This window comes from Mus caroli, unplaced genomic scaffold, assembly GCF_978045245.1.
Source record: "Mus caroli unplaced genomic scaffold, Mus_caroli_1 scaffold_18, whole genome shotgun sequence".
Classification (NCBI taxonomy): domain Eukaryota; kingdom Metazoa; phylum Chordata; class Mammalia; order Rodentia; family Muridae; genus Mus; species Mus caroli.
Genome location: NW_028227273.1, coordinates 80259148 through 80269401, shown reverse-complemented (window position 1 = coordinate 80269401; position 10254 = coordinate 80259148). Strand labels below are relative to the sequence as shown.

Below are 10254 nucleotides of genomic sequence, written 5' to 3'. Positions count from 1 at the left end.
CCATGTGGTTAATCCACCTCCTGCTGATTATCCTGAATTGTCACTTACTAAATTCTATATTCTATCTTGGTCCCTCTGATCCAGAGGGCTACCCAACTAGACCACACTCTCCCAGATCCCTCACATGCCTGCTAGGACTCCCTGTCTTCCACTATTCTCGGGCACTGTGTCATCTCTCCTCTTCTTCTCTTGGCATGGCAGATCTCTCCTTCCTTTCTCTTTGTCCCAAGCCAGGGACTCCTAAAAGTCCTGCTTCTGCCCTGCCCAGTCTTTGGCTGCTGGCATCTTTACTTTCCAATCAGAACCAACTGGAGGCAGGTTCCCTCAGGGCAAACAATCTGGGGAACCCAAATGAACATAAGAATGCAAACACCATTAGGCCAAACCCACTACAAACCTCAACAGGGGAGCTGATAGCTGATACAGAGGCCATGGTGGGGGGGGGGTGATGCTCACTGGCTTGTGCCCCATAGCTTGCTCAGGCTGCTTTCTTATGCACCCCATATGTACCCCAAGACCACCAGCCCAAGAGTGTCAGCACCCATAACAGGCTAGCCCTCTCGCATGAATTTTAAAGAATACCCTACAGGCCATCCTTATAGAGACATTTTCTCGACCAAGGCTGTTCTTTCAAGATGACCTTTGCTTATGTGAGGTTGATGTAAAACCAATTACTACAAGACTTTCCTTGGATTCCTGTTCTTTCCTTGATGCTGTTCACCATTAAATTTGACTTCTCTTAATAAAGTGCTCAGGAGAGGGTAGGTGCCATGCTGGTCCGCTTGTGAGCAGCTCCATAGGCAGTTCCAGCACAGTCAGGCACTGCACCTGGCTCAGTGTGGACGGATGTGTGGGTTGTGTAAAGGCTCTGGAGAGTCATCCCAGACTCCACTGGAAGTCTACAGCTTTTTCAGGACCACTCTGTCATCTGCTGCTTTTCCTGGGCCACTCTGTCATCTGCTGCTTTTCCTTTTGGCTTTTCTTGGGCCACTCGGTCACCCTTTTGGATGCATAGGCTGTCATCTCCCTCTATCATAGACATTTCTCTCCCTGCCCTCAGCAGGACTCTTCCTATGAGAACCTGTACTTAGAGAATCAGGGTGACCTTTAGTGCTCCCTCTGAATTCCCTGAGCCAGTGTGTTAGGGGTTCATATAGCTGGCATGGATCAGGGCAAGGGTCTAACATCCAAAGAAGAGAGTGTGCTGTGACTGCATCATTCTTCTTCTTTTCCTTCCATGGGGAACAGAATCAGGTCTGTCTTCAGTCTTTGAGAAGGACTTGTTCCCAAAGAGATTGAGAAATTGCTGTCTGAAGGTTTCCTTCTACTACCCCCTGAAAATAGTCACTATTTCCAAACTCATTTGCGGCCCTGGCTTCCATTTGCTAAATCTATAAAATGCTCTGGAGCCCTTAGGGTCCCCTAGGAAGCGGGATCATCAACCCACTTAACAGAATCAGAAAGGTCAGAGCTGGTCTCAGGCTCAGCTGATCTCCTCTATGTCTAATTTTGTGCTGCCTGGTCTACTGCAGGCACAGCAATAGGGCGATTGGAACATTTTTATAAAAATATTACTGGTAAATCTCTAGTTAAGTACCACTCATTTACTTCAGCTCTTTGGCCTAGCTTGCAAGTGATCTATTCTGATGTGACTCAACACCCTGTGATCAGTGACAGCCTCTAAGTTTAACAATGAGTGGCTTGTGAACTTTGGGTATCAAAGACTGTCTTTCTATTTGAACAAGATGTGTTACCAGAGAGGTCGGGGATAATGGCCCATTCTGCTCACAGGACCTCGAGGGGCTTTGCACACCTGGAGGGGTGACAGATGAGGCTGAAGGTGCCAACATAAATAACCCAGCAGGAAGAAGTAGAGGCTGGCGATGACTTCCTGTGGAGCCAGTCTGGGACTGGGCCAGGGATCTTCTTACAGCATCTCAAGGCCCAGGGCTCTCCATTGTGTAAGGCGGTGATGAACAATACACATATGCTTCCCAGAAGGCTTCCAGACCTGGAAGAAAGCCATCTACCTCCTCTCAGGTACCTTCACATGCCCGACTGAGTCCAGCTAAGCTCCCTTTGCTCCGGACAAACACACTTGCTTGGGAGTTCTAAGTTGGGAAACTGCAGGGAATTAGACCATCTCACAGGTGGGCTCTGAGGGGCATGGTGTCTGCTTTCCCCATAAAGATGGGTACCTTAAGGAGCCAAGATGGTGCAGTGTGGGCACTCTGCTGGAAAAGCAGCTGTCATAAGGATGCAAGTTGCAGTGAGAGAGGGGGTGGAAGTGAGGTTGGGAGAGAGCAGAACACGGACCTAACTGAAGGCCAAATCAGGCTGGGGAATAGGGTACCTGGCCTCTCAAGGTACACCAGTCAAGTGAGTTCACAGGGGGACATGGGGTGACCTGGAGACCTGGAACATAGGGTGGGGAGTAGGAACCTCATGCACATCCATGCTGCTCCTTCTCTTTTGTTTTTAAAGATATGTGTATATGTATATGGTGTGTATTAATGTATGTGAGTGTTTATGAGTGTGTGTGTAAATGTATGTGTATATATATGTGTGTGTATGTCTGTGTGAATGTGGTCTGTGTGATATGTGTATATATGATTGTGTGATATGTGGGGATGTGTGTGTGTGTGTGTGTAAGAGAGAGAGAGAGAGAGAGAGAGAGAGAATGTGTGTGTGTATGGGGGTGTGTGTGTAGTGTGTGTATAGTGTGTTTGTATGTGAGTGTATATGGTGTGTGTGTGTGTGTATGTGAATGTGTGTGTGATACTGCCTGTGGAGTCCAGAACAAGGTGGGCAGTCCCTTGGGGTTACAAGCCATTCTGATGACCTAATGTGGGTATGTCGGTCCTAGTAGCCAAACTCCAGTCCTGTGAAAAAGCAGAAAGCTCTCTTAGTGCTGAGCTGTTTCTCCAGCCCCTGCTTGTCTTCACCTGTCAGCCTTGCTGCAGCCAGGACAGGGAGGAAGGGCATGGATGGAACCATGCTGCTGAACTGAGAGGTTGAACTCAGATCACTTCTCTAGGCTGACAGACCTCTCTGCATCTCTAGAGAAAGGCCTGGGGTCCGTCACCCTCTCCCAGACCTCACAGGGACCACATTCTAGCCAGCCTTGAGGTCAGCACACTGGGACAGAGACAGCTCAGTGAAGACTTCAGACTGGGACTGGGATTGTGGAATTGTATGGCTAGAGTGTGAAATGTCTCTCACTGTGGTTCTGTTTGGGGAAGTTGTTGACCATTTCTGTGACAAGTTTTTAGCTGGCAGAAGTGAGGCTATAGGGCTATAGTGATTTGTGTTACTGGCCAGCACTGTTTCCTGCTCTCTCTCTCTCTCTCTCTCTCTCTCTCTCTCTCTCTCTCTCTCTCTCTCTCTCTCTCTCTCTCCTGCTTCCTGAGTAGCATGAACCTTTTCCCCAAAGGACAGAGCTCACCTACAGTTAACATGAGGGCAAATGACCCAGCAGATGGGGCTCCTGCCTCAGTTTACTCATCATCGACATCACCCAAGAACCCTGGCATCTGACTACTTGACCATGCACCCTTTCTGAACGCCGTGTGTGGATGGTTTCTTCATTGGTTGAACGTTGTGTGCAGCACAACCTGTGGCTTGTCTGTCCAGCCGCCTTTATTGGCATCCTCACTTCCTTGAACATGGCATCCATAGAGGTGCATACACTAGCTGATGGGACATAGTTGCCAAAGGGTCCACGACCAGAGCTGTTCTACAAGCTTCATGTGTGCATTTAGGCATATGACGCAGCACACTTGGAGAATATGGGAAGAGGACAAGGGTGTCTTGCCTCCCAGGTGGAGGCTTGAGCTCTTGCCCATCATCACTCCTCATGTCTTCTGAAGTATGGAAGCAAGCTTCAGCAGCTGGCTTTGGCTCACTCTGAGAATTTCCATGGCCTTCTGGAAATCTTTGTCTTGCACAGGGAAATGAGAAGTCCTCTGATAATAGCAACTTTTCTGTGCTGTGGCAAAAGTGAAGCAAGGCAAGGAAGCTCAGAATTTTGCAGTCACCTCATTGTGTCTGGTTAGAAGCCCCTGGGAAGACAGGATATCATGGGACAAAAACAGTTGTTCCAGGATCCCCCATGGGAGGGCACCCTGCATCTCTGAATGTAGATGCTGCAGCTGGAGCAACCACCTACCCTTCTCCCTGTGTTTAAAGCCAAGAACTTAGAGAACCACAAACAAAGGGTTTCAGAATTACATATCTGTCAAATATGAGCGTGGAAGCAAGCCTTCCTATGCACATGTCCTCCCTCCGTTCTACCCAAGGTCAGCCACAGCAGGCCTGCACCTGCCCTGGTAGAAGAGCTTTGGTTAAATGACACTGGCTTCTGACCACACTTTCCCAGTTTCCAGCTCCAGTGAAGCCATTAGCGTTAAATCCCAATCTAGTCTAGAAACTCTCCTGCACTACCCCTTTCTACCTCTTTGTTCTTAGCTCTGGATGTAATGTGTCATCAGAGAACATTTTCCAGATGGTCTTATGAAGGCAGTGTGTACAAAGGAAATCTAGGTGCAGAGACCCACAGTCCAACATCGGATGGAGCTCAGGGACTCTTATAGAAGAGTTTGGGGAAAGATTGAAGGCCCTGAAAGGGATAGGAACTCCAGAGGATGATCAACAGAGTCAACTAACATGGATCCTTGGGGCTCTCAGGGACTGAACCACCAACCAAAGAACATACACTGGCTGGACCTAGCTCCCTGCATATGTAGCAGACATGTAGTTCAGTCTCCATTTGGGTCCCCCAACAATGAGCAGGGGCTGTCCCTAAAGCTGTTGTCTGTCTGTGGAATCTATTCCTCAACAGGGCCACCTCGTCTGGCCTCAGTGGGAGAAGATGAACCAAACCCTGTAGAGATTTTCTGTGCCAGGGTGGAGGAATACCTGGGGGCGGGGGGCTACCCTCTCAGAGGAGAAGAGGATGAGGGATGGAGGGAGGGTCTCTGTGATGGTGGGGCCTGAAGTTGGGGAAGTAATCAGGATGTAAAGTGAGTAAATAAACACATTAATGAAGAAAGAGAAAAGGAAACCTAGGGTCCAATTGCTCACTAAAGGTTTCTATGCTTCAAAGTACATTCGTCTTTGTTGATTGTCATGTGGCCTGTGTGGCTGTGATTCTGCACTGTTTCCCCAGTTGATTTGGGTCAGCGATACAGATGCATCATAGTTTATCAGCACACAGATGGGAATTGGGTTGTTTTTAGTTGGGGACTGTTGCTAGCTGTGGTGCTGCAGGCATGTAGAGCTTTCTGCTGAGTGTAGGCACTGTTTTTTCAGGACTTATGTGGAGCAATGAACCTGGTAGCTTACGGAGTATGTGATGTTCTGCTTCAGCACCAGTTTCTGCCCTACACCCTAACTTCATTTATGTTGCCTTGGTAAAACATCTGGACGGGAAGTGACATGGGAGGAAGGGGTTTAACTTGGCTGACAATTCCATGTCACTGTCCACACTGTCACCATCCAGGCTGCCTAGTTTTTAATACCAGCTTGACACAAGCTTGGGTTGTCTAAGAAGAATTCTTATATGAGAAAATATCCCCATGGAACTGACCTGTAGGTAAGTCTGTGTGGCATTTTCTTGATTGATGATTGACTGGGAGGATCCAGCCCAATTTGGGTGTTTCCAGCCCTGGGCAAGTGGACCTGTGGTGTGCAAGCAAACAAACTAGCAGTCCAGGAAGAGCAGCCCAGAAAGCAGCTCCCCTCCACAGCCTCTACATCAGTTTAACTCCAGGTTCCTGCCCTGCCTGCAGGAGTTCCTGCCCTGACCTCACTCAGTAATACACTACAAACTATGAGCTGAAATGAACGGTTTCCCCTGCCCCACACATTGCTTTTAGACATGGTGTTTTATCACAGCAATAGAAGCCCTAATTTACACATGGTCCATCTTTAGAGGAGTCAGAAACTTAAAGCAGTTAGTCACATCATACCCACAGTCAGGATTTCCATGTGCCTCTCCGGCCAATGAAATACGTGAGAAGCATCCTTGGCCCTCATGGATGGAGCACCTCTGTAGGGCCTCCATTCGATTAAAAGCAATGTTTAAATGCTTTCTCTCTCGGGACTTGATGGCTCCTTATGAAACTCACTCCCTGTGGTACACACAGGCTTCTCCTGAGAGGTTAAGCTCAAGGCTTTGGTGCTGTATCTAAAAAGATAAACAGAGCCACAGCAAGCAGCTCCAGTCAGAAGTGGCTGGTGGCTGCCCTGAGGGATCATGAGAGGAAGGCATTATGGGATGACACAGATCTAGAGTTTTTCTAATAACACAGCTGCCTGGTTTGCCAGGACACTTCGGAAAGTCCCCAGTTGTGTAACTACAAAGTTTGTGGGCTACTTCTGAGCTTCGAGCTGGAAATTGACTCGTGTCCATGGGAGACTGAGGCTGCCTGGCCTTGCTCAGGATTCTCCAGGCATGGCTTCACTTTTACTGTCTTTAACACACTCAAGTCGGATCCCAAACACAAGCTCATCTGTGTCCAAGCAAGATGACTCCGCAATGTACTGGAGGTCTCTGAGTCAGAATGGAAGACAAAGTAAAAAGGACACAGGTGTCCAGAGAGCAGATTAACCTGGTGGTCCTTGGGAGAGGTTGGTGGAGTCATTGCTTATAGGAGTGGGTCTTCAGGATGAATAGAACAAAACCCCGACTCATGCATTTTTAGGTGGTGAATTGTTTGGTTTGGAGAGGAAAACCCAGTTTTTCCGAATTTGCAAAAGTCAGCTAAGTAGCTGTAGATTCTACTCTGTGGCGTGGGATCCTCCAGGGTCCTGTGCTATGGTGTGGGATGCTACAGGGGCTGTGTGGTGTGGGATTCTCCAGGATTCTCTGTTTTACCCCCATCCCCACCTCTATCTTCACCATCCTAGATGATGGTCCCAGACTTCACACCTTTCAACCATGAATCTCTGTGTCCATCTCTAAAAGAGTCCTCAGCAATAGAAGTCATGAGAAAGAGAGAAATTGCATTTAAACACAGTGAATTTATAATTCAGTTTCCTTGATTCTCTCATACAAAAAAGTTGATACCTGTTTTTCTTTGATTAAAGAGCAAGGGAAGGGCCCTGGTGAACATGTCCCAAGGTTCACATTGCTGTGAGTCGGAACATTCAACTGTTATCAGGTTGACTTTACATTATTTGATATAGTTTAGATAAAGTATAAAGTGCTGTGTTAAAAATGCTCCCCTTAGCTAGTCATAGTGGTCAGGTATCGTGGAACATACCATTAACCCCAGTGCTTGGGAAGCAGAGGCAAATGGTTCTCTGTAAGTTTGAGGTCAGCCTAGTCGACATAGTGAGTTCCAAGACAGCCAGAGCTTAGTAAGAGACCCTGTCTCAAAACACACAGAGAGAGAGAGAGAGAGAGAGAGAGAGAGAGAGAGAGAGAGCACGAGAGAGCTTTCCTTTACAAGGAGTAAGATAATTGCATGATTACTGTTTCATGGACTTGAAAGTTGTGTCAGTCACATACAGTATTTAATAATGTTCTAATATCTCATTAAATTCATTTGGGAGAACATTCAGACAGCATTAGTTAAAACTCCAAGGGCTATTAGGTCAATGGGAAGTATTGTGGGTGTGTTGTGGGCAGCACGGCTGTTGACAAACTCAGCAGTGATTCATAAAAGCCTGTCAGGCCCACATGGCCATTGTTTTGTAATAATATTTCGATATGAGGGGAAGGGCATTCAGAGGAACAAGTGGGAGGAGGGGCCAGAATGCTTGCACAACTGAGGTTACTTGTGAGAGAGACATCAGCACAGTGAGGGATGGTAAGAGAAGCCTGTGCCCAGAGGAAGGCAATGACAGACGCATTCCATTAAAAGCAGCTTTGCCATCAATTGTTTTTGCCTAAATTATCCCATCATCTTTTTTCAGATGACATCATGCATTTTAACCCTGGCTGATCTCAAATCTCACAACCCTCTTGCCTCAGCCTGCAGTCTGCTGGGATCTCAGAAGCATGCCATCACACTTGGCTTCTATCTGTTGTTACTGGTAGATGTTCTCTGTGAGATAACCATAGTCCCACAGAGTTCTGGATGAGGCACATTGATTCACGGGTGAGACCGAAGTCAGGTGGTCCTGGGGGCACATCTTCAACTGTGTGACTTAAAGGCTGTCATTAAATGTGTTACTTTTCTATTTCTGTGATCAAATACCCTGATATAAGTAACTAAAGAGGAAAGTGTTTATTTCCACTCACCATTCCATGTAGGACTGTCATGGTAGGAAGGTCAAGGCAGTAAGAGCTTGGAGCAGCTGATCACCCTTCACTCTTAATCAGGAAGAGGAGATCAGAGAATGAGTTGCCTTGCTCCTTTCTTCTTGTATGCAGTCCTGGATCTCACACAGCTCTCACTTCAGTTAATGAAATCAAGAGACTCCCCATGGGGTGCCCACAGGTCTGTCTCCCAGGTGATCTGGGAGCACCCATAAAGACTACCCATCACTGCCATCTACAGAAGACAATGCTGGAGGGCTCAAATCAGACTCAGGCTGGCAAAAGCCCATCTGTCTCTGTGGCAACCACTCTTCTCGGATCACTGGGATATGTTTTCACTTAGAGGTTCGCATACTGCAAGCCAGGCACTGTCCTTAAAGACACCTCGTCTGATTCTCATCTCTCCCTGGAGGTTTGCACTCCCACCTCCTCAGCCCTTTATTAATTTCCACTGCCTTAGAAGTCAGCCTAGGTTCCCTCTGTGTCCTGTCAACTTTCACCACTGCCAATCCCCAAGGATTATCCTCTTCAGCAGAGAGCATCAGCTCAGCTTCAAGATTAAGGCTAGTGCATGCATAATTTTAAAAAACCTATTCAGACGGTGCTCCAAGGAAGAATTTCATGGCAAGAGATTGTCACTATCGACCTCATATGTGTATGAAGTATAGGGTTACACTAAAGGAGGAAATGACAGAAAAGGCCCTCAAAATGTCTCAAAAGCGTTCCTGCATCTGCCTTTATGGATAACAACCACATTTGAGCATGCACTAACCTTGGCCCAAAGGGAATGGAGACCTGGGCTGGAGCTGTTCAGCACTGACCTGCTGGCTAACCTAGTAAGTCCTTGGTGAAGATGTCAGAGCAGACACCCCTGTTGTCATGGTGACAGTTTCCATCACTGATGCTGATCCCTGAAGTGTGGCCCATGCCCATGCTGCTGTTGCACAGAGGTGCCTGGGCATCTTTTCCTGGTGTCCATTTACATTTTGCCCATGGTGCATTAGTGAGGTCTGATTGTCCTGAACTCTTCCCTCCTTGACCTGGATATCTTGTTCTCTTCTTGAGTGTCGTGCCTGTAGCCAGCAAAGCAGGAGAGGCATGAGGGAGATGCTCCAACCTCAAACTGATCCTGAAGGTGCTGAAAGGAAGCATCAAGGGCTCTGCTGGGTGGGAGCCTGTCCAAGAACTACACGACCACCAGTTCTTCTAACCGCAGTTTATTCAGCAAGCTTCAGTCTTCTTCTCTCTAGCTTCATCTTTTTCTCCCCCGAACCCCGGGCCTCTCACTCGTATATACTCTCAGCCCCCATCCACTCACGGCAGGCCACGTCACCTCACCAGGCATGCAGCTTCAGCCAATCAGGGCGGCAGGGGCACATCTCCACCAAATATGGACTTGTTTACACTGCCAGCATCATGGTGCACCTGGGCAGCTCTCACAATGGTCATGGCTTATTTTCAGGTGTATGAGGAAGTCAGGTGCAAGTCATAAGACTTAGCTGCAGTCCCGGGCGCCATCTTGGGACTGCTGCCACACCCGCTCCTCACAGGAGCCCATCACATTCCATTGGGGAGAACAGCACAGGCTAACAGAAGGCAATAGCCAGAAGACTGAGGCATGAGTTATAATGTCAGCAGTACGAGGGCAGAGACACAGCTCCATGCTACCCCTACAGAGTCGCCTTTGTCTTTTAGGGACCTTGCCTCAGGCCAAGCTACAGGGTCCATAGCCTCAATGCAGCAAAGAATTTTGGGCCTAGCTGCTTTGAAGCAGAATTAAAATTTTTATTGACAATATTGTAGTATAAGCTTAAGCATGAAGGTTAAGAGAAAGAGGGGCATCCAGAAAGAAAGACATGCTCAGTGAGTGTGGGTAGAACCTCCTCAAGTGAGAGCAGCATGGAGGTGTCTTAGCATTATCCACATATACCAATATGGTGGGTGACAAGCCACACCCCACAGGGCTGCTAATAAATCTTTTCTCCTGC

General features: G+C 47.8%; 1 long non-coding RNA gene across 2 annotated transcripts; it reads right to left on the bottom strand.

Moving 5' to 3' along the window:
- Positions 1 to 3381: 3381 nt before the first annotated feature.
- LOC147000521 (uncharacterized) lies at positions 3382 to 9443 on the bottom strand. 2 transcript variants are annotated; one of them, XR_015045857.1, is made up of 3 exons: positions 8249 to 9443; positions 5588 to 5679; positions 3382 to 4061 (listed from the first exon to the last, which is right to left on the bottom strand). It is a non-coding gene; the product is annotated as an uncharacterized LOC147000521 (long non-coding RNA). The 2 variants fall into 2 exon arrangements; XR_015045858.1 differs by having other exon boundaries at positions 3382 to 3988.
- Between the last annotated feature and the right edge of the window lie 811 nt (positions 9444 to 10254).